General features: G+C 38.9%; 1 long non-coding RNA gene across 1 annotated transcript; it reads left to right on the top strand.

Moving 5' to 3' along the window:
- Nucleotides 1-12,348: 12,348 nt before the first annotated feature.
- On the top strand, nucleotides 12,349-24,028 carry LOC131811277 (uncharacterized). The gene is made up of 4 exons (XR_009345863.1): nucleotides 12,349-12,439; nucleotides 14,450-14,748; nucleotides 22,239-22,418; nucleotides 23,310-24,028. It is a non-coding gene; the product is annotated as an uncharacterized LOC131811277 (long non-coding RNA).
- The last annotated feature ends 523 nt before the right edge of the window (nucleotides 24,029-24,551 follow it).

The raw sequence follows: 24,551 nt of genomic DNA, 5'->3' as shown, positions 1-24,551 counted from the left end.
CCCAGAATATCAGATTACATTTGGTTGTCGTATTTCCTTAGGTTCCTTTTAACTGTCCAGTTTCTCACACTTTCCTTGTTTCTGATGACCTTGAGTTTTTAGAGATACTGACTTGATAATTTAAAAATATCTCCCAATTGAGAATTGTCTGATGTTTTTCTCATGATGAAACTGGGTCGATGGGTTTTTAGGAGGAGGACCACGAAGGTCAACAAGGTGACATTTTAATCTCATAATATCAAGGGTACGTGTGAGCAACATGACTTATCAATGTGGATGTTAAACTTGATCACCTGGCTGAAGTAGTATTTGCTAGGTTTCTACACATTGAGGGTAGCGCCCCCCCCCCCCAACTGTTTCCCTTAAATTGTACTCCTTGGAAAGAAGTTGTTATTCACAGCTCATACTTAAGGGATGGAAGAGTTATGCTCCAACTCCCTGAGGTGGAAGTATCTACATAGAATATCTGGAACTTGTCGGCAAAGGATATTTGATCTATTCTTCCCCATTTATTTATTTATTTAATCTTTTTTTTTTTTTTTTTTACATCAGTTTGGACCCATGGATATTTATTTTTGTTCTTTGGGTTATAATCCAGTACTAGTTTATTCTGTTGTTTGAACTGTTTCTGCTTCAGCCATTGGGAGGTCTTTCACCTGGCTCCTGTATCCCTCGATATATTCCCTGTCATTAATGTCCTTTCCTCCCTCCCTCTCTTTCTCCCTCCCCATTTCCATCCTTCTTTCCTTTCTCTCTCCCTTCCTCCCTCCCTTCTTTCCTTCCTTCCTGCCATGGCAAGATAGTGCAGGTTCACTTTGTATAATTCATGCTTTAGTCTTAGGATCAACCATTTCTCTAAGAATTTTGCTTCTTTTTATTGGAGATGGTATTAAAAATGAAGAGCTGAAAAAAAAATTAAAAAAAAAAAAAGAAATGAAGATGTGAGCCTTGAGTGTGCTAGTTGCTCCCGGGATGCTTCCTTTAGACCTGACAGCAGGCAGGACAAGGAAATATATGTATGTATAATAATCCTGTATGTACACATATCTATACATGTTTATATAGAGAACCATCTGCATCCATATAAACTAACCATGAGTTCATATTGATGTCTCCAACTTTCATCCATCACCAACCAACTTGATTTCAACTTAAATGGTTTACATGTGAAAAACATGAAAGGAGGAAGAACAGGCAAAATAGTGTCCTTACTTTGGGGTTGATGAGACCAGAGAGTACACTGAGCTTTTGTAGGATATAAACAAGTGCTATTATGGAGGAACAAGCCATTGAGTAATGGTCTTCAGATTTATTATTTAATAGGGTTATACTTCAGATGTGTAACATGCAGAAAATGAATACTTTGCCACTGAAGTCCAATATTTTTTCAGTATCTTTTCAGTAGGAAAGATGTCAGAGTTCTATAACTACAGAGGAAAACTCAAACACAGGCCTATTGAGAAAAAGCTATAAGAAAAAGCATCTCAGACCTAGCCTGATCTTGTTTCTATTGGTCCTGATGAACACTGGAAATTCCATAATAGGACTGTTGTAGCTACAGTTGATCCAATAGTTCATAAGCCCAAGGGGAACAGGAGAAAAGATCACAGGATTTAGAATTGAAAGAAAAGTATTTGAAGATCTCCTCTATCATTCATTGGTAACATAAACATCCTAATGCCTCTAACCTCAATTTTCTCATTTGTAAAAGGGGATAATAATAATTTTGTACCATTTATATTTTAAGGGCAATATAACAGTCAAGAAAGCAAACAAATGTGAAAATAATTTTTGAATTGATAAAAACAATGCAAAAAATATTATAGGAGGAGATATGTCCATGTAAGTAGCTGAGGATGATATAACATGGTGATCAAGAATGTTGATTTTGGAAAGAGACTGGGTTAGAATCTCAACTACACAATTTCCCAACTGTGTAAAATTAGGCAAGAAACCTAATTTCTCAAAGAATCAGGGTTTTTTTGTAGGTAGAACTGGATTCATTTAGATTTCAGTTTAATCACTTATGGAGTAGAGAGGAGTAATTTCCTTTTTAGCTCTAAATCTCCAGGTCTGAATCTCTATTTCCTTGAAATGTTGACTGAAGCACTGAATATAGGCTCCCAAATCATAACACAGAGTTTGGGTAAATTCTCTTGAATTTGGGAAGCAGGAGGATTGGGCCACCCAAGCAAGCTATGAGGGGCCTCAGATAAATTATGCCTGAATTCAGTGATCAGGGAAAGCTGTACCTTGGAAGGCTTCTTCACTTGCAAGGCTCTGGGAGGGGTCCCAGCAATGTGTAAAATATCAAAAATAAGACATTTTAATTGTAACCAATTAAAATTTCTCTCTATTTCCACTTGAACTTCTTTCATGTCAGATGGTGTTGGAGAAGGAGCCCTAAACATTTTTGAGACACTGGTGAAACAGAAGTTGAACAGAGAATGTAATGTGAACCGAGTAAGATATATTAGGATATAATTTATGTGCTCACAATTACTTTCACATAGAGTTAGGTTATTATTAGCTGCCCCAATGAAAGAATGACTACTAGGAATATTCTGGCTTTCCACTGTGCTGACTCACACACTGTCAAGGAAAAAAATTAGATTGGAGTTCTATTGTGATATAAATATGTACTCTTGAAATAGTCCTTGAAAAATATGGGGGTATTTAAGATGATTCCCTGCACAAGAAAATTGAAATCATATAGTTAGTGTATGAAAGTGTATGAAAGAAATTTACCATACATGTTGGGAAGCTGAAAAAATTTTCTAAGCTATCAAAAATTAAAAAAACAAATTTTGATCAATCATGGCAGAAGAAAGACTAGAAACACTGATCTCTTATTTGTCCTCTAGAAAATTGTATTACAAGATTTGTTTGTTTGTTTTGCCATCGTACATTTTGAAGACTTATAGGTCTTTATAAGTCTTTATAAGACTTTATAAGTCAAAATTTCATGGAAAGGAGCATTATAGAGGTATATGTTAGTTAGCTAAAATTATGTTATTTTGTGGACTTTGCAAGGTTTGTGGTAGTGCTAGTTTTTTGAAATTTGTAATTTTAGGCACCAGAGAGTGTGTATCTACACCATGTATTCTTCTTCAAGAATTCTGCTAAGTCTGTAACAAGTAGCTGTGGAGGTAGATGGATTTCTGTGATGCACAAAGATACAGAGCTGAATATAGATTTCCTTTTAGAACCTTCTATTTTAGGAATTCCTGTGACATGAAGAGTTGAGGCTCTAAGAGCTTCCTTCTGTTTGTATGGCCTCCTTCCCTGCTGACTTGGAAGAATCCTGTGGCTCCCAAGGGCCCAACTTGCTGCCTGGAGCCACTTAAGCCATTAACTGGTCACCACTCGGCCTGGAAGAGTTGGACTTGTTTGTCTCCCTTGTGTATGCAGGTGGGTCTCACTAATGTATGTATGTGTGCGTGTATTCATTCATTCAACAAAATACCTAATGCTGTGTGTGAGATGACTTTTGTCCTCACATGTTGTTTCTTAGAACAAATGCTTTGAGTTCTGTGCAATGGAAGAACTGGCGCTCTAGGACCATCTAAGCACCCTGTCACTTAATATGCTTCTGAAATCTGCAGAGACTAAAAACTCTTTTGGTTTTATAACTCCTAATCTGACTTTTCTTGAACTCATACACATACACGATGGTGGTTCCCCAACCTTCACCCCAGATTGCTTTATTCTAATGGCACGTGTCAGAAATCTGAGGGTGTATTTGTGCTAACTAACTAAATTTCTTAATAAAAATGTAATTTATTAAAGTAACTTAAAAACCACCACATTATTTGGGAAAATAATGTACTGTTGATCAAAACATCTGAAAACAATATAAGTAGTCAACTTTTCTCTACCAGGATAAATATGATAATTTTGCATGTATGTTTATATCCATTCTTGTACATAAACACGGGAGCACACAGATATGTATGTGTGTGCACACATGAATTATATTTTCCCATACATACACATCTACACCCACATAGATATACATAGTGTACTTATTTACAGTATATGTGCACTTTGTAAAGCTTAAAAATTGCTTTACCCATCTTTAGAGGGTATGACTTATTAAGATATTGTTTTAGGACCAATGTAATAGCTTTAGTGGAGTAAGAAATATTACCTGTCTCCTATGACCCACGTGGATTCTGCTATTTGAGAATATATACACATTTGCTCAGTGGCTTTGTGTATTTCCCCAGAGTGGAGCACCAGGTGGCAGATGCCAATGTTAAGCAACTAAAAAAATTTCACTCTACTCTCTAACTATTTCAAAGAGTACAACATCAGTACTCAGAACCTAAATTTTTCTACAGCTCTGCCCCGTGATATGGAGTAAATGGAAGGAATATGCTCCAGATGAAGGGCTTTCTGAGCCCATTGCTGGCATCCAGGCAGCAGATGGTGACCGATGAGTCTGAGCTATAGATCATTTAGAGTGAAGCTGGTCATTTTACCCTCCACTATCTGCAGAACATCAACCTGTGATTACAATATCCCTGTCAGAAATTAACTGGAGGCTGTGCCTGTCTTCCAGGACCCCCTTCGCGTTGGAGACGCTCTCCTGTTTGCTCCCCCCACACCAACGGAGAAGATATGCAGTTCCACTATGAAGGCCTATGGGTAGCTTAAATAATTTCTGAAGTTATAGCTTACTGTAAGCTTTCATGCACTTACTCTGCTGAAGAAAATGAATTTACTACATGGAATCACACTTCTCCTAAAATATCTCTGGGTCTCCACAACCTACAGATATATAACAAGCAAAGGCGTGCTTATAGGTACTGATCTATTAAACCATTTTCCTAAAATACCTAGCCTTTGCATACGAAACTGAAACAAAAAATCATTAAACCTATGGTTTGCCAGACAATTACTTTGTCAAATCTCAAGAAATTGCATAATAAATTGTATACATGCATCAAACATGAACAGCAGAGGAGTATAACAAGCTATGTATTTCCAGTCTGCTTGTTCTCATATTCAAGCAGTAGCTTTTGTTTTCAAGAACAATTCTATATCCCTTCCGAAGGCTTTTTACAAAATACAGCCATACATTTATCTATCAAACTAAGTATAAATAATTGAGACACTTAATATGCACAGTAATGGGGAAATGCACGAATAACTTCATTATTAATGTCTATTGATTATTTATGTTTTCAAATAAGCAAATGTGCTGCTAGTATTTTTATCATGTAAATCTATATGTGTATTTTGGTTTTACCTGTTTATTGGCAAATTTACAATCCACATTATGGGCATTTTTATTGCTTTGCACACTTATTTGCTATGCACATAACCAAGGTCAGTTTACAAACTGACTGGTGTTTACTCAATTTGATTACTATGTTACATTTCTGAGTTTATTTTCCCTTTGGAAAATTAACTGTACAGGGAAGGCCAGTAAATCTTTACTTAAAAATTCCAAACTTTAGATTGATTTCAGCAGTGAGTTTGTATTGATCTCAAAAGCTTTGCGTTCCTAACTAAAAACTAATCTTTATTTCACCCTTTAGTGACTGCAGTCATAAATATGCTCACTCCTACCAGTGTAGAGTGGATTAATGGTTATTGGAGATTGGGGCTTCCAACTGAGTGTGGGAAACCTTAACCTTTGGAGGACAACATGAAGGCATTTACCCCTTGTCAGCTATAATCCCTAGGTCCACTTTTGACATTTACCTGAGTGTTAAAGAGGAAGCGGAGCAGGGACTGGGGAATAAAGCTCCAGAGATCCTGCTTGGCTATTAATCACTCACTGTTAGATTGACTGCCGTGCTTGATCTGGCTGCTTCCGGCCATCAGAGTCACCAAAAGGCCTGGCCCTGCCTCTCCACTCTGGGACCCGGGTTAGCTCCTCCTGGGGCAGACTTTTCCTGCCTGCCTGCCTGCAAGGAGGGGCTTCTTCCAACACCCAAACCCATCTGTCATTACCCTTCCAACTTTGCCATGTTAACAGAACTAATATTCTGAGGAGTATGTCCAACCCATTTGTATGATCTAATTATAGAGAATAAGAGAGTTAAAAAGGAACAAAACATTTTGTTATTAAGGGATGACCAAGAACATTCCAGGCAGCAGCAGGTGAAAAGCTGACAAATGGTAATGAAGCTGCAAAACAGTATTTCTCAAAGTGTGGCCCTGGGTACCTCCAGGATCACAATGACTGAACGAGAAGGTCAACTTAGCATCTCCTGGGCACCAGCATTCTGAACTTCAGCAAGGACTCCAAGGAGCTTTTATGGCCCCAGAGTGTGGGACACTCAGTCATAATGTTGGTATGTTTCCCCCTTTACCCCTTTCTATGGGAAGGAAGTAAGAATTTTGATTTTCTGGGACCTGATGGCTGAAATTACTATTAGGTTACTCAGTATCCGTATTTTTCTTTCTTTTTAATAAGGCAAACTTAATTTTCATCTGAGCTCCTTGTTGTCCAATTATCATTTTTCAACCTTCCTGACCGATGTAAGAGAGGCTTCTGTGTGGGATTTGTAAAATGTCTTCCTTCAAGGGTTGGGCCATGCCTTTTCTCTTCCTTTTCTTTAGTGTGCTTAGCCCATATTAATGGGAACCTCAGCAGCTCATCCTGAATCATGGGGACATGACTGACATCTGAGATTGGCGGGTCAGAGAACTTGAAGGGACTTGGGTCCCTGATGATTTCATGAAACCTCCCCACTGGTCCTGGGCTACCTACCATTACTGAATAAAGCCTGTGTGTTTAATCCCTTCCTGGGGGTGGGATTCACTATAGCTCAGAGTTGAATGTGGTGAGTTACTGGTGCAGATCCCTTCAGGATAATGGGTTCACTTCAGACAAAATTCTCCCTCTTTGGATGACCCCAACGTTTCCCAAGCATTATTATTGTCTGTGACAGTGAGAGAGTATCTGAATAATAGTCACTTTGTTACATTTCTGTGGGCTCAGGATTCAGGGAGGTACTCCAGGTCTTGCTTAGAATTTCAGAAAGGTCTGTGTGCTTCTAGGTGTTGTCCACAGAAAGGTGATGGGTTTGCAGTGGCAAGTTGGCCACGGGGGTTCTAGGGAGGGCAGCAGCCCCAAGGACAGACGTGCATGCAGGAATCTAGATTGCTTGCTAAAGCAATTGATCACTTAGTGGTGCCCTCCATGCTCCATGAAGTTAACCTTTACCAGACTTAAGGCTAGACCTGTTACATATGGATGAAATGCAGTGTCTTAAAGACATTAGAAGCTTACTTAAAGTGTTCCTTTACCTTGAGGAGGAAAAGATTGTATTTCTTTTCTCCCATTAATATTTTTATTTCTTCTGTTCCCAAATCTGATGCTATCGAGTCATGATCTTTGTGTCGGGATAGCACTTCCAACACTTACTGTCATGACTTTAAAGATAATGTGCAGATACAGCAAGCAAAGTAAGATTCTCTATTTCCTTCACTGATGCTGGCTTAGTTACTGAAGTCATTTATTAGAGGCTTTTTCCCTTTTTTTCTTTTCTCTCTTTTTTCCACCACAAATGCAGTTACAACCTTTAACATGATTATCTTTATTGATATGTTAATGGAATGGCTATAGATTCACTCACACAAATAATTCATTATTAGATATCACATTCTGACATCTGGTGTGACTCTAGCTATGTTGGAAGAGGGACTGTCAAAGTGTGGTCCCTGGACCAGCCAGCCCCAAGGGCATCACCTGAGAAGTTGTTAGAAATGCAAATGCTTGAACCCCACCACCCTAGATCCAGTGAATCAGAAACTCTGGAGGCAGGGCCTAGCAATTTGTGTTTTTATAAGCCTTCTAGAAGATTCTGATGCCTGTTTAAGTTTGAGAACCAGTGTTCCAGAATGAGCCTAGTCATGTCATCAAACCAACCCACCAAGAATACTTGAATGTCTGTTCCTTAATGTTTCCACAAAAGTGAAATCTTAGACTCCTATAAGTTGGAACGAAGCATTTAATTATGTAACTTTTATTTCATCTGTCTTCAGTCTACAGATAACTGGACCAGGCAATAAGATGATTCAATTTGTGCTAAAATAGCACAAATAATAATAACAGTTAACAATGTAGAGTATTTTTTCAGTCTTCCAGGTGCTGACACATTTAAAATTTCACTTGATTATGCACCAGATTCAAATATACCATCTGAGTTAATGCAATTTAATTGTTGGAAAAAATAACAAAAACAAACCGTTACAGGACCATGTTTTATTCTTTTCTTTGTCCCTATATTGCTGATTTTCCCGCATTAGAAACAGCACTTGGTAAAATAAATGTTATTTAATGAATGGTCATCTACATGAATAATGTTCAACAGTACCATTTGAATAATATTTTCTAGTGGATGAGGGGGAAAATCCATGGAGTTTTATATCAGGTCTATTTGGAAGGAGAGAGAACTTTATGGAGAGCATTTCAATTTTATAACTGTATATTTGACACTAAGACATTTGACAAAGGTTAATACTCATTGACTTACAGATGCCCTGTAGAAATTAACTTATTGTCTCAATTTCAACGGAAAGCACAAGTTCAAAATAGCTCTTGGGTCACACTCATGAGGCCAATATTCTTTCTGTATTATTATTAAATACTATTAGATGGGATAATATAATTTTTTCAAGAACATAAATATAATATTTAGGAAATGATTGAAATCATTCTTTTTAAAAAAGATTTTATTTATTTATTTATTTGTCAGAGAGAGAGATCACAAGTAGGCAGAGAGACAGGCAGTGTGGGGGGAAGCAGGTACCCTGCTGAGCAGAAAGCTGGATGATGGGCTCCATCCCAGGACCCCGAGATCATGACCTAAGTCAAAGGCAAAGGCTTAACCCACTGAGCCACCCAGATGCCCCTGAAATGGTTCTTAAATCCATTTTTATTATATCTGTAACCTAAATTGGAAAATTGTTCTCTATTACTTTACTAAATTTGGTTAAATAGTATTTTTAAAAATTATATTAAAGATAAAAATTAAGAATTGTCTTTGAATATGGGCTATAATAAAGCAAAGAACTTTTAAAAAACAAAATAAAACTCAACATTTAGCTAAGTACTAAGTTTATTAAAGGCATTAACCTAGTACTTTTACTAATATTCCAGACTGTCATCCTAACCAAATATTTCAGGGTTTGATAATATTCTCTCTTAGCTTCGAGACTTTTAAAAATAATATCAATCCTAAGACTCTTAATGTTTTCGTAAGCTTTCCAAAAACAGTAAATCCCAAACCACAGTGTTTCGAAGCAAATTTCTGATAAAGAATTTGGAGTATTTTCAATAAGAATAACAAAATTAAACTTCCAGAAGTGTGCTTTAGTGGAAAAGATTCGAGCATTGGAGTTAGAGAACTGGGCTAGATTTCCACCTCTGTAACTTGCTAGATCTAAGTCCAAGTTAGTTATCTCACTGAGCCTCAGTTTCCTCATCTATAAATTGGGACCGGTAAAAATATTTGCCTCACAGAATTTTTGTGAGCATCAACTAGAACTGTGTCTAGAGATCGGCAGTTTAGATCTCTAGATTCTCTAGAGATCTAGAGACTCTAGATTCCAGTCTAGAGATCGGCAAAAAGACAATCTTCGATGTACAATAGCTCTTTTTATATGAAATAACAATGTGAATGTACATGAAATAAATCATAAAATGTAAAAGGATGCATACATTTTGGTTTAATATATTAATTTTTGCAGAAACAAAGTGAAACATTTAGAAATGGGGAATCACTATTTCTATAATTTTTTATTTTTTATAAACATATATTTTTATCCCCAGGGGTACAGGTCTGTGAATCACCAGGTTTACACACTTCACAGCACTCACCAAAGCACATACCCTCCCCAATGTCCATAATCCCACCCCCTTCTCCCAAACCCCCTCCCCCCAGCAACCCTCAGTTTGTTTTGGGGAATCACTATTTCTAAATATACACTTGGCAAATTCAAGCCTGTTTGATTTCATGACTTTCTTCAGTGAGTGCACCAAAGACACACAAAATCTGAGGAAACAGCAAAGTCTTCTATCAATTTGTATGAGGGAAAATAATGCACGATTCCCTAGTAATTCAAAAGCAAGCTGCTCTGGAATTCTGGTGTGACAAGGAACTAGATAGGCACATTCAGATAGCCTGCAAGCTTCTTTAGTAACATGAATGTGGCACTGAATTTTCAAGGACAAAAATAAAGATGACCAAGTGAGTGACAGTATCCAAAAATGATCCTACCTTACATTCTTAGCTAATTTTCATATCACCATCTACCACTTACCCTAAATAAACAGTAATAAAATAAGGGTGAACAATATCCCCCAGCAAGACAACTACCCTGTCATCTTCTAATTCACCGAACCTCAACCTTTCCCAAGCACTTACCAAGAGTTATGTGGTACAAATTCAGAAATGGAAGAGATACAATATCTGCTCTGAAAGCGTTCAGCCGTTCAGCTCTGCAGAACATGAAAAAAAGGCCAGATATCTAAAAAACCTGAGTAATTATTGAATACGGTGCTAAAATCAGGCAAGTGAAAACAGCTAGCAGACAAAGCACTAACTGAAACCCACTCACCTTGAGGAAATTTCATGACAACACATACATAGTTACCCACACTTTATCAACAATACCACAGATAACCAGTCAGAAAAAGCCTAAAGGCAAGGACGCAGAGCTTCTAATAGCTCTAGGATGCTCAAGTTTTTGTAGTTATAAGCACAAGAGATTATTTATATAGAGCAATAGTTCTTAAAGTGTGGTTCATAGACCTCTTGGAGGTGCCTGAAATCTTTTGCATGAAGCCAAAACGATTTCAATAATAAAGATGTTATCTGAACTTTTTACCACTTTGACTTTTTACTGACAGTGGAAAAACAATGGTGGTAAAATTGCTGGTGCCTTAGGACGATTCAAGGCAGCAGTACCAAACAAAACAAGCATCATTGTGTTCTTAAATGCTACATACTTTTGGTTTTAAAAAATTGTCAATTTCACTTAAGAATGCCTTTGATAAATAAATAAAATTTTAATTTTGTTACATCCTAATTTTGAATATGTATTTTTTAATGTTCTGTGTGACAAAATGGGAATTGTTCCAGTATACCAAAGTGTAATGGTTGTCTTAAGGAAAACTTCTTATACAACTGTTTGAGTTGCAAGCTAAACTAACCTTTTTAAAAAATTTTCGTGTGACAGGATTTGAAAGAATGACTGAGAAGTATTTTCAGACATGGATATATGGCTGAAATTCTCTTGACAAACAAACAAAGTGAACCCTGTCATTTCAAGAAAAACAATTGACAATACTTACTGCCAATGATAAAATTTGAGCTTTCTAATGAAAAATAGAATTTTGGAAAACTACATTCACCACCATGAAATTGACTTAAACATTTATCTTATGAAATTGGTGGTACTACAATTAACAGATAATTTTTAAAAATATTGTACAATGATATGTGTCAACACTTAGAAGTTTAACATAATTTGATGAAACCATATTTTCCAAATATTGATACTTGGCATACAAAATCATACATGGGCAAAGGATTCATGAAAAGCATGCAAGATAAAACAATGGATTCAATTTAACAGAGTATAGAAAGTTAATTATTATAATCTCATAGTTCACATTGCAACTGACTGAAAGGAAACTACCGCCTGTCAAGTATTGGTGTAGTATCAAAAAAGGATATCCATAATTAGCTGAAATGATTACAAAAATGCACTCCCTTTTCTAACTATAGATCTGTGTGAGTCTGGATTTTCTTCATGTGCTTCTCCCAAAGCAACATAACAAATTGAACGCAGAAGCAGACATAAGAATCCAATTGTCATCTAATAAGCCAGACACTGAAGTGATTTGTAAACATATTTTTAAAATGCCAGACAGTTCCCTAATTTTGGGTTGTTTTGAACAATATATGTACTTTTCACAAAATTGTGATCAACTGTAACATGTAATAGGTTTGTCATTTTTAAATGAATTAATAAATATATATTTGAAATGTCTGCTTTTTCATTTCTAGCAAGGTAAATGTTAATAGGTATAATCCATGTAATTAAAATCTCTTTTGAGTACCGAATATTTTTTAAGAGTGTAAAGGATTCCTAAAACAAGGGGTGTGAGAATCACTAGTGTGGATTATGAGAAAACAACAACAAAAAACTTTTGGTAAGATTTTGATTTCTTAATCATACTCTCTTTGGAGGCTCTCAACAATCTTGGCCAAATGCCACATGTAAGCATGAAAGGACGACGTTAAGATTGCTATGTTACCTATCGTGGGGGATTCCTGTGGGGGGTGGCTCATTAATGGACTTCCGGAAGAAACACAGGAAGTGACTCGCCCTTACAAGCAAGTCCCTCTGGTAAGCTCCTCAGGGCATGTATTCTCTGAAGGCCAAAATACTTCTTGCACTGGAGCATAAGGTACTTTGATTTTGTGATACCCCAGGATGTAAAAAATAATCTCGAGGGATGATTATAGAAAAAAAAACTGTCTAATAATTGTAATTTGCTTTAATTTTCAAAAGCCTTATAAATATTGAACTTATGATTGCTTTTTTGAGATATGTGTGTGCATGTGTATATATATGTATGTGTGTGTATCTGTGTGTAAATATATATATGTGTAAATATGTATGTGTTTAGTGTGTGTATGTACTATACATAGTGTCTAATATTTACTAGCTGAGAGGTATGGACACTAGAACATTAAAAGACATCCTAAAGTTATGGGGACAAAGTTCATGATATGAACTAATGTAACCATTATCGAAGTTCACCTGTTAAACTTTTTCTTCAATTCTAGCCACTTTATTCTTTTGTTTTTCCTCTTCCTTTCCAGCAAGGTTCTAGCTCAGTACCCTCATTGTAATTGACTCCCCCAGGCTATGTCCATTTTTATTAAGCACCAAAATGTCAGCTAGTTAGCCAAAAGATGTTGCTGAACTCTGCACGGTGCATTGCACACACTCATATTTAAAGGTATACATGAGCAGGGGAGACCTTCTGCAGAGCCAGGAGCAGGTCACAAGGAGATGGGAAGCCTCCCCTCTTGTCATTCCTCAAATGCTAGAATTTCCTCTTAGAACAAAATCCCTTTCGTTTAAGGCTAAAAACATGGGCAATCCAAATACCGTCATTGTTGTACCTTACTGTGGATGGAGAAATCCAGGATCTGTTTAATGGGGATCTGGAAGAAGAGGCTAGCAGAGAGCCCTCCTGGGGAAAAAGAAAGCTGAAGGGTTTGGGCTCCAGAGATGCCAACATCAGTCTCCCCGGGAGGCCATGCAGCGTAGTGACAAGACCTTGAGGGTTGGTGCCAGCTACACCTGAGTTTGAATACCTGTTCCCCCACTCAGTCACCAGCCAGGTCACTTGAGACTATCTACTTAGTCTCATGGAGAGTCAGTTTCCTCATGTGGTAAAGGAAGACAGCCATATCTACCTAGCATGGCTGAGCAAAGATCCACTGAGAGCAAGCTTGTGACATGCCTCGGACACAGTAGGTGTCCAATAAGTGTTTATTTTCTGTTTCTGTTTTAGAACTTTTCACACACATTTTCGTATTTGTTACCTTTTGAATGGGCAGATGAACCCATTTTCCAGGGTACAACTCTACGTATTTTCACTTCTTCCCCGTGTCCTGATGATTTCACCTGTTTTAAAACTTCTCATAGTATCTCACACAACCAGTATCAAAAGCTTTCTTTAAAAAAAAAAAAAAAATGCAAAGAATAGGGTGTTCATTCTATTCTGTCTCCATGGTCAGCTGTGTCTTCCAGAAATTCCAAGAAGTTAGTGAGGCCTGACCTTCCTCTTTTTCTTCTTTTCTTTTTGTAAAGCATGCCAGCAATCTTTAATCATGCTGTGATTTTCTAAATGCCACCCAGGTTAGCCCCTGAAATAGTTCCAAAGAAAGGTTTAACCCACAGACACACAAGTAGCTGATTTGCACTTTCCAGAGAGTACTCAGAAACATCTTTTTTTTTTTTTGGTAATATATTTCTCAGTTTCCTCCCTTTATTTTCATATTCATTTCTAGGGAGAAGCATTTCCTTTTGCTATAAATGTTAGTAAAAACTCAGGTCCAATTAGTCTCTTGTGTTGTATGTGTGCTTACTTTTTTGGGGGAGGATGAACATGCAAACCACTTTATAGCATTTTTTTTTCTTTTAAAAAGAAGAAAAATGGATCTGTAAAGTGGACAGAGTTGATCTACTAGATGCTTCCTCGGCCACCTAGTAAAATAAAAATAATTCAAATAATTTGAAAAATAATCAAATAAAGACTAATTTGACCAATAGAATTTACTGTTCAAAATGAGCAGCTTTGGAAAGGAAGATTAGTATCGAGAAACTAGGCTAAAAAGGGTTGAAACCAAGAATAGCAAGTGCTCTGTGTATTAATAGCATGTTGTCGACCCGTCTTAAACAGGCCGGAAATGAGCCATCCACTCACTCTGATGGAAGATGATGAGAACTGTTCAGAAGTTGAAGTCTGAGACAAATGCAAAGGGACAGAGCCAAGACAGGAACATCCAGCAACTAACAGCCTGAAAGTCTAGAGGGAAGGATCTCATCAGAGATATGAGTAGACCTCAGAGAAGCAAGCTTCCTTTGCAGCAAACTTTCCTCTGCCCCACCTGCTTTGACTTGGCAATGACAATCCCGGAGGTGACTGTGAAGAAAAGCAAGAACCCAGTTTAAAGGGACAGTCTTGGAATGAGTAAAATGGTAAGCTAACCTCAAAAAAAATGAAGTAATGTCAGAGATGTAGAGGAAGCAAAAAATGGCAAAAGCTTCATTTTAAAGAAGATACTTTAAATGGCGTCCTTTTCATTGATGACAGACAAATCAGGATCCTTTTACTTGATGAAGTGTTACTACCAACAGGAAATTCTTTAGTGTTGACACCCAGGGATAGCCTGTCCGTTTTGTGTTACATTTCCCTCCTGTACTCAGCAACGATCAGATGAAAATGTTGGAACTACTTTTTGGAGTCAACTGAAGCGTACATGTGTGTTAGATAAGCCAAAACCATCAGTGGCGTTCAGTGATGAAGGCATAATCAGCCAGACTTGGTGCCTGATGTGGTCTGCCTCCTTGCATTTCCTTCTACCTTACATTTCTGTCTTAGAGATTTGCTTTCATTCTTTTCAGATCTCCAGTGCATGCAGTGGAAATCCTCCTTAAGCATTCCTCTCTCTATTTTGTTTTTTTTTTTTTTCTCCTGGTAGATTGCATGCTTCCTTCACCTTGTGAGAAATAGGTCTGGCAGCTTTGAGGCGGGTTTCTTAAAGTGTAGTGGGAATGCCTTGTGTTATTTGTTGAACTTCTTACAAGGGTTCTCCTTCATCATGCCCAATGTGCTATTTGCAAAATACATGGCAAATAACCATTCATCACTTGACATCATCAGAGCCCTGCACCACTTGATTGCTTCTCCTCTAGGTAAGTGCAAATGATGATCTAACTGATCACAATCGCTGATCAGCACTTGGCCTCCTGCAAAGGTCCATGCAAGCACACAGGCTTTTTGTAAGACGCCACTGAGCACGTATCAGATGGAGCACCCTCCCCCATCACCTTCTCGCTCCTGAAAAACTCAATAACTTGGTATTGTTCAGTGAGTCATTCAAGCGAGGAGAGTGGAATTCTACCTGTTCCTCAAGGTAGAGAATCTGGTAAGCAGCTGCAGACTGGTAGGCATTTATAGCTCTTTCTACGTATAAAGAGCTCACGGTTAGGTGAATGCAAGCCTTGAGTGAGAGCTCGGTAACTTCCTGTGTTTGTCTGAAATCAAGCACAAATTAAGCCAGTGTGCAAAACAGAGCTCAACAAATGTAGTCGTCTTTTTCAGCGGCATTTTTTAATGCTTTTTCTTCTTTTTTTTCTCCCCACCGGAGAAAGACGTCGTGGAAACAGATCAGAAACACACGGAGCTGAAAACTTCAAAGTAAACTTTCATAAATGCCACACAGTTTCAAAAATGATCATGTAAAGGTTTTTTTTTTTTTTTTTTTAAAACATTGGTTGTAATTTCTACTAGGTGTCACAAGTCAGTGAACCATTAAAAGTGAACCGGCTCACTGAACCAGACTGAGCTGAACAGATGGAATTCCACCCTGGCCATGCTCGAAAGGCTCCATGAACAATACAAAGTCTTCTTTTAAGTCCCCTCCTTGCAGTTGCTTACCTCACTAATGCAAACACGTGGGGAGCTCTCAGGCCGGAACATGGCCCCTCAGCTCTTTGTTCGGTTGTTCAAGCAGAAGGCAAGGCAGTTCGGTTGAAATCCTCAGGGCCAGCCCTTGTATTTTCAAAGTTCCAGTGTTATTTTCCATGTGTTCTCAAATATATGTTCGGAGTAGGACGTTTGGTTCTCTTTTCATTTTGCCCCGGGTTGTAACTTACTCTAATCTGTCCAGGTACAGATGTACCTTGAATTATTTCTTGGAATATTTTTATTTTCTTGTAAAGGAGGCTGAACAGCATGGACTCCTGTTATTCTTTTTGTCCGTGTCTTCGGTTTATTTATTTACATTTTCTTTCTTTCTTTCTTTTTTTAAGATTTTATTTATTTATTTGACAGACGGAGATCACAAGTAGGCAGAGAGGTAGGCAGAGAGAGAGAGGAAAGCAGGTTCCCTGCTGAGCGGAGAGCCCGATGTGAGATGGGGTTTGAACCCAGGACCCTGAGATCATAACCTGAGCTGAAGGCAGAGGTTTTAACCCACTGAGCCACCCAGGCTCCCCTATTTACATTTTCTTTCTTTTTGGAAAATGCAGATGAATGCCAGACCACAACACAGACAATTTCAGTCCTTTCTTAAATCCTAAAATCCTCATCTAGTAGGGAAAGTAAACTGATAAACAGAGTTATAGACATGCGTTGTTTACTTGTGTATAGAGGTGCTAAAGATAGTCTTAGAGGACCAAGGGATCAAAGGAGCATTTCTAGTTAATGCATTAAGTGTTAGTCAATTAATTAATTCAATATATCTCTATAAGGGCTAACTAGGCCCAGGTATTATACCGAACACTGTGTGAGATCTACAATGAAATGAAACTCAGATCTCTGCTTTCAAAGAGACTGTAAGTTAGAAGAGATGAGCTAGACATAAATAATTGTACATTTGAAAATTCATACCATTTCAGTAGTTCCTTGATTTCTATACTCCCTCCTGCTATCCTTCCTCTTTTGACTCCTGACTGGTGCCATGCTCTGTGGACGTGTGATCTACACATCCATACTGCCCATTTTGGGTCTCTGGAGATATGTTTATTTTCAAGGCTTATGTTTTGTAAATCTTCAAACTAATTTTGCTTCTTTGTATATCAGACTATTCCCTCAAAGCACGTTCTAACAGGGCTTGGGAGACAATGGACTGAGAGAAGGCCGGAGGGTCAGGACTGGGAATTTGGTTAGGCACAAAAGGTACTGGCAGGTGGATCATTGATTAATTCCAGAGAGGTCAACTCAGGGAGAGATTAGCAAGTAAGAGGACAAGAATCCAGGGAGACCGGCATTAGGGATCAGATACTGAGGTTAGGATTCCGGAACACACAGGGTCAGGGGGTGAAAAAGAAGTTTTTGGCAACATGAGTCATGGGTCCAGGTCAAAATCTCTCAACCACAAGAGATTAGGAGCTGTTCAAAAGGTCTGAGTAAGAGGCACAGGATGTAAACAGAAAGCATCAATTGAGTGATCCTGTGTTTTTCTCAGTGCTTAGATGTGGCTCTTGAACTTGGGCGGAAGCTGTTTACAGGGGGAGGGTCCACAAGCAGGCAATTTTTCGATTAAATGAAGGATAGGGCAAAGAATTAAGCGTGTTGTGAGAGCATTAAAATAGAACATTTAGAAGCTGTTTGTGAACCTGGATTTCTGAGTTTACATATTCTTTAAGGATTAAATATGCCATTTAATTTAGGCAGTAAAACAGCACTGAAGTTCAGTCTTGAACATTGTAGATATTAGTCCAAGTCCATGTCCACGTCATCCTCCTTATTAGCTATATGAACTCATGTAAGATACTTAACCTCTCAAAGACAGGATTTCTTCAAGAGTAAAACGAAAATGACACCTATCCGAGAGTGCCAAATAATCTCAATATTTAAAAATAATAGATGTAAAATTATTAGATGTAAATGTGATTATTATCATAGCCCTCATTATTACAAATCTGGATTTTTTTATTCAGGAATTCTATCCTTTTCCTTTTCAGAATACAAGTACTGTACTCTATAAAATTAATAGTTTGGCAATTCTCACTGATTTTTGTTTTTTAACCCAGTGACTCAATCTTCTCTCAAAAACTCTCTGTTTATTGTTTTATTAGTCCTGATAAGCAGAAATAACAAAAGCTTATGAGGAAATACAGTTCAACACCGCCCTCCCCACAAAATGGTTTCCAAGCTTCTATCCAGAGATCCCCATCTAGTAGCATGGATTGAAACACCAGGAGAGGGACTGAAAGCCTGAGAAGAGCAAATATAAATCCTTCTCTATCTTGTTCTCACAAAGCAAATATTTTACATGGTCACTACTCCAAAACCATACAAAAATGAGTTCCCATGCGATTCTTTGGATTTCCTACAAAGAAACCTAGTTAATAAGGCTTTCTGCTGTGGGTGTGGTCAATCCTTAAACCAGCACTTAAGCATCCGTTGATACTTAACTGTGGAATAGTCCAGAATGTGTTTTAATTGAAATGCTATTTTAACTACTTCTCATGAATTGTCATGGGAAAAACCAAAACAAGACAAACAGCCATAAATGGAAGACTCTTGAGGCAGAAACTGATGGATGACATTACAAAGAAAAAAACTTTTCTTCCCTTCTTCACATTGAGCTTCCATAGTACTTTATTTAAAATATTAAAATAACATTAAATAAAGGGCAAGAGCCTCATTTTCTAGGCTAGAACAAGCCTGGAGTACCATAAGCTCTTCAGAAATGTATTGGAATGGAATTTTCTCTTTCTTCATGATGTCTTTTCCTTGGAATAGGCATTCTTGGAATGGGAATGGAAATCATCTCAACTCACGCCCTCCCATTGCCTTATTTTTATTTTTTTAAGATTTTATTTATTTATTTGAGAGAGAATGAGTGAGAGAGAGCATGAGAGAGAAGAAGGTCAGAGGGAGAAGTTGGCTCCCCAAGGAGCTGGGAGCCCAATGTGGGACTCAATCCTGGAAGTCCGGGATCATGACCTGAGCCAAAGGCAGTCACTCAACCAACTGAGCCACCCAGGCGCCTGCATTGCCTTATTTTCAATAACATTATTCACATCCATTTCCACAACTTAACTTATTTGTGTTGCCTAAATTTTGGTGTCACGTGGAGTATGGGATCAACTTGGATGTTGGGGACAAGGAGGCCATTGACATAAAAGCTACCATCAGTCTGCGGCTGACTTCACAATCAGAAAAAACTCACTCATCCATAGATTAAGGTGATGAATTCTTAGAATATAAGTTCGGTGGGGAAGTTAGCCAGTGACCAAGAATGAATTCTTAAGATGTCTTTGGTGCAAAATCGTGGTTTACTAAAGAACGGGGACAGGGGACAGGACCTTTGGGCAGAAAGAACTGCTGCCCCAGGGTTGTGAGGAGTGGTCCATTATATACTTGTAAGTTGGGAGGGGGTCAGGGATGGCGTAAACCCCTAAGGAATTTCGGAAGCAAGGCTTCCAAGACCTTGAAGGGCAAAACATTTTGGGAAAAATGTTATTCATTTCCAGTAATAAAACCTTTGTTGTGAGACTCCTTACCAGTGGTCCTTATGCTTGGGAATGATTGTCAACACTACTTGGAGGGTTTAGAGATAAAGGAAGTTTCCAAAGGAATTGTTAAAGTAGACTTACAGGATCCTGGTTGGGGGAAGGGGTCGGTCAGGCTAGGATTGACCTTTGCCCTTCACAAAGCCTTAAGGTGGAGGTAGTCCCTAGAGGAATGTCACTCTGCCTGTTTTAAGGGCTTGTCAGTGGGTAAAGGAATTTAATAATTTTTCTTCTGCCTCTGTTTCCCGCATCAAAGGGTATCTCAGAACTGTATGCTTTCCCTTGGGGAATAAAACTAGTCACTTGAACTTTTTCTCAGTGTTTGGTAAGATGTTGGCAATATCTTTGCAGTTGTGGATTCTCCCTGTCCCCTGGGCTTTGGGCAGGAGGAAAGAATAGTGAGAAGTCTCATGCCTACATTCAGATTCTGTGAACCCACTGAAAAGCCTGAGAGAGGATGGACATCTGGAAAGAAAGGAGCCAACGGTATTATGCTCAAGCCATACTCAACTACTCAGAGTTCCTTCCCCGGGACATCTTATAGATTTCCAGTGCCTTAGCCCCACGCTCTTGCTCGGAAATGCCTATCTCCATCTCTCATTTGCTTCCTTCAAGTTCATATGTTGTCTCCTTTGCAACACTTCCTCACACACTCGTTTGCTCCATCCGCAAACAGATGTCACTGCACATTTTTCTGTACTTCCATAGCAGTTATTTATAAATCTTTCTCCTCCATTCATCCGTGACCTTCTTCACAAGAGGTTCTATCTAATCTTATTCATCTTTGGAAGGCAGAGTAAGTTAGTGGGTAAAAATATGGACTCTGGAGTTAGAAGGTTTGGGTCAAACTATTGTTTCCTCCACTTACTAGCTGTGTGATCTTGGAAAGGACGTTCGACCACGCTGAGCCTCAGTTTAATCATCGAGAAAAGGGCTGTTTGTTGCCCCACAGGGTTTGCTTTGATAACTAAAAGAAAAATCCACAGAAATCACTTGGCAGGAAGTAAGTGCTCAACAACTATGAGCTCTGATTAACCACATTGTCTAGTCTGCTCCGTACCTATCATTGTCTGGCTCAGAGTGGGGCCTTGGTACCTGCTTTGTTTCATTTAGCTCATGCCCTCATTAAACCCCAGAGTAAAAAAAAAAAAAAAAAATACAGCTTGAAGAGTCAGCTTATATATCTTTCACTACAGGTTAGAAAGGAGTCAGTATAGAGCCTCTCCTTGAAAGATGGTGAAAAGGAAACAGAAGCTGAACCACTGAAAACCGAGTTCATATTTAACATTGTGAAGAACACTGCCAAGATAAAAGATTGGGGAGTTACAGATTCCTAGTTCCAACTTTTACATGACTTCTCATTTACTATGTGAATACAGAAATATCTTTGGATTTTTTTTTTTTTTTTTTTTTGAGCTCAGTTGCAATATCCACAAAACAGATATTGTAGTGCTAACTTGCCTTCTCCAGATGTAAAGAAAACAGAGCACAACAACACTCAGCCAATTTTATTACAAGCCCCCTCCTGCTCTTCCAGCAGGGAAACTGAGACACAAGTGTGGGGACTTGATCAAGGTCGCAGTCAGTGGCAGAACCAAATTAAAATTCATGTTCCCAGAGTCCTTTCCGTGCCATTGCTTCACCTACTGACCCATGGTGCTCTAACCAAGAAGTACTTCTGATTAAGCGCACTTTCAGGTTTCAATAACACAAAACCTTGGCAAGGACTTTAGGTAACAACCTCATATCATATATTCCAGCCACTTTTTGGCAAGAACCAGCTGTCTCATATATACGTTGATTTAATTGCCTCGTACCGGCTGACATTAACGAAAGGGGAGCACTTCTGATATTGAACCAAGAGTACAGGGTTTAATAAAGTCTCTATTTGAAAAATAAAAAGGGCAAATAAAAATGGGGATAGATGTCTTCCTTGTAGACGGTATAGTCCATTAGCAGGGACCGTGCCTTTTTTGGTTCACTATTGTGCTTTCAGAGCTAAGCACAGTGCCTGCATATGATGCCTTTTCAATTAGAATTAAATGAATGAATGAATGAGTCCGTGGAGGCCCAAGTTTTAGGTGTCATTGAATAGCCTCCCATACTTCGGTGCCATGTTTCCCTCATACGAAAATGCTGGATGTTTTCCTTTATCTAATGCTTTAAAAATGTGTCTGTGTGTATGTATTAGCATGCTAAAATTTAAGTTGTGAGAAAGATTTCAGCATACGCTAGATATGGCACACCAAAGTAAGGCCCTGAATCAAAATGCGCATATTTTAAAGCAAAAGGTTAAGAGCTGGTTTCACAAATTTGGAGCTTGACACTAGGGGAACACTGACCCAAATGGAGGATGTAAAAATGTTAAGAAAGGAAAGGGGAAAGCATTTGAGGACCATTGCACAGGGAAAGCTGCACCGAGAGCTTCTTTTTTCCCAAAGGGAGGAGGACTGGAGACACGCCAGCCTTCTGTCAAACGGAAGAAGGAGGAACCTCAACAATTGTTGAGAGAGCTAGTTATTCCTCCTCTGGCTTTGAGACCAGAGTGAAGGGAGACTGACTTCGGCTCAGGAAATCAAAGAGCAGAAGACGTGTTGAAGAGCTGGTTTGACAGCTCTGAGGTGAGTCACCATCATATCCAGAAAGTAACTCCTCTCTCTTGCTGGTTTCAGAGACGCAAAACCCAGGTACCAGGGAGAGATCCAAAGTAGGAATGGCTTGAAGCTACTTTTTGTCCAGGCAGAGAAGCTGGCCTAGAAAGGCAATGGGACTCCAGCAGAGAAAAGTCTCCACAGAACGGGCTACTTAAGAACCAGAGGCTGACGGGAGAGGTGGGCCAGCAGAAGGACAAGCAGAGGCTAGAGGTGTGGTTGGAGGGGACCAGCGAAGGCCTTCCAAATTTCGCTACTAAAACCTCCATGAGAATAAGAGTCAGCTTAAACAGTCTTCTCTGCCCAGGTACCATAAAATCAGCTTAGAACAATAGCAATTTATATGAGAAAATTCCCTGCCTGCCTTTCTGCTTCCAGATAGTTCCCTGGGTTTCAACCCAGGAGGGGTTAAAGACCATAGCTAATGAGTCGGGTGGAAAAAGTAGAAGAATTAGGACAGAGAAGATGTGTGTCCTGCCTTCCAGGTGACAGGCAGCTAGCTCTCTTGAAACTGGCCCAGCCGGTAGAAAGGAGAGGAGTGAACAGTAAACCGAGTTCAGAATTTTCATAATTGCTGGCAATGGGCATGTGACTATTGATGTGACACTGTTTTGAACCTGAAGTAAATCTGGAGCCATTTATTAGTAAACAATAAACATGGAATTAAAGGAACCCATTGAAGGAGTTTCTTCATGGCAAGGGAAAACCTTCTCCTGAGTATATTTTGAAGAAGGAGGAGACACCAGGATAAAATTACATTTTGAGTACATCTCATAAACTGAGCTTGGCCAAAAAAGCAGATATATTTCCTACCTCCTACTTTCCTATTTCCTACTTTCCTACAATGTGGTTTATCTACAGGTTATCTCTCAAGATCTCTCAAGGCCATTTCTGCACTTATATCTTTCCCACGGGCCCATCAGACTTAGAGTTGGCTTGGAAATGGGGATCACGACTACCTTGGTGGAAGTCAGAAGAAAATGAAAATGTTGCTGCGGTTGAGGTTGAAGAGGTTATGGCTAAAATCAACAAGTCAGGAAATGACAGATGCTGGCGAGGATGCGGAGAAAGGGGAACCCTCCTCCACTGTTGGTGGGAATGCAAGCTGGTGCAACCACTCTGGAAAACAGCATGGAGGTTCCTCAAAATGTTGAAAATAGAACTGCCCTATGACCCAGCAATTGCACTACTGGGTATTTACCCTAAAAATACAAACGTAGTGATCCAAAGGGGCACGTGCACCCGAATGTTCATAGCAGCAATGTCCACAATAGCCAAACTATGGAAAGAACCTAGATGTCCATCAACAGATAAATGGATCAAGAAGATGTGGTATATATACACAATGGAATACTATGCAGCCATCAAAAGAAATGAAATCTTGCCATTTGCAACAACATGCATGGAACTAGCTAAGCATAGCATGCTTAGTGAAATAAGTCAAGCAGAGAAAGACAACTATCATATGATCTCCCTGATATGAGGAAGCGGTGATGCAACATGGGGGCTTAAGTGGGTAGAAGAAGAATCAATGAAACAGGATGGGATTGGGAGGGAGACAAACCATAAGTGACTCTTAATCTTACAAAACAAACCGAGGGTTGCTGGGGGGAGGGGGGTTGGGAGAAGGGGGAATGGGAGAAGGGGGGTGGGGTTATGGACATTGGGGAGGGTATGTGCTTTGGTGAGTGCTGATTCACAGACCTGTACCCCTGGGGATAAAAATACATGTTTATAAAAAAATAAAAAATTTAAAAAAAAAAACTTAGCATATCAAAGAAAAAAAAAAGAAGAAAATGAAAAAGGAGAGCTAATGACTGGTACACTCTTGCCATGGAAACGCAATGGATGAAGGGGGAAGAAGGGAGTGGGGGTGATGTTTATTGAGCAGCTATCCAATGCCACGCACCCCGGGAGTGCTTTCACAGGACTGCTCTGACATTCTTCCATGAACCAGAGCTCTTTTAAAGTTGGTATTCCTACACCCTCTGTGTAGAAGAGGAAATGAGAGAAGTGATTTGCGGAGCCTCATGAATTCAGGCCATTCCATACAGCTTCCTCCGAAACTACGCTTTAAATACATTTTGAAGCTCGCTTGTGACT

Source organism: Mustela lutreola, chromosome 11, assembly GCF_030435805.1.
Source record: "Mustela lutreola isolate mMusLut2 chromosome 11, mMusLut2.pri, whole genome shotgun sequence".
In the NCBI taxonomy this organism is placed as follows: domain Eukaryota; kingdom Metazoa; phylum Chordata; class Mammalia; order Carnivora; family Mustelidae; genus Mustela; species Mustela lutreola.
Note: the sequence above shows the minus strand (reverse complement) of the source record. Positions and strands in the feature narration are given on the sequence as shown.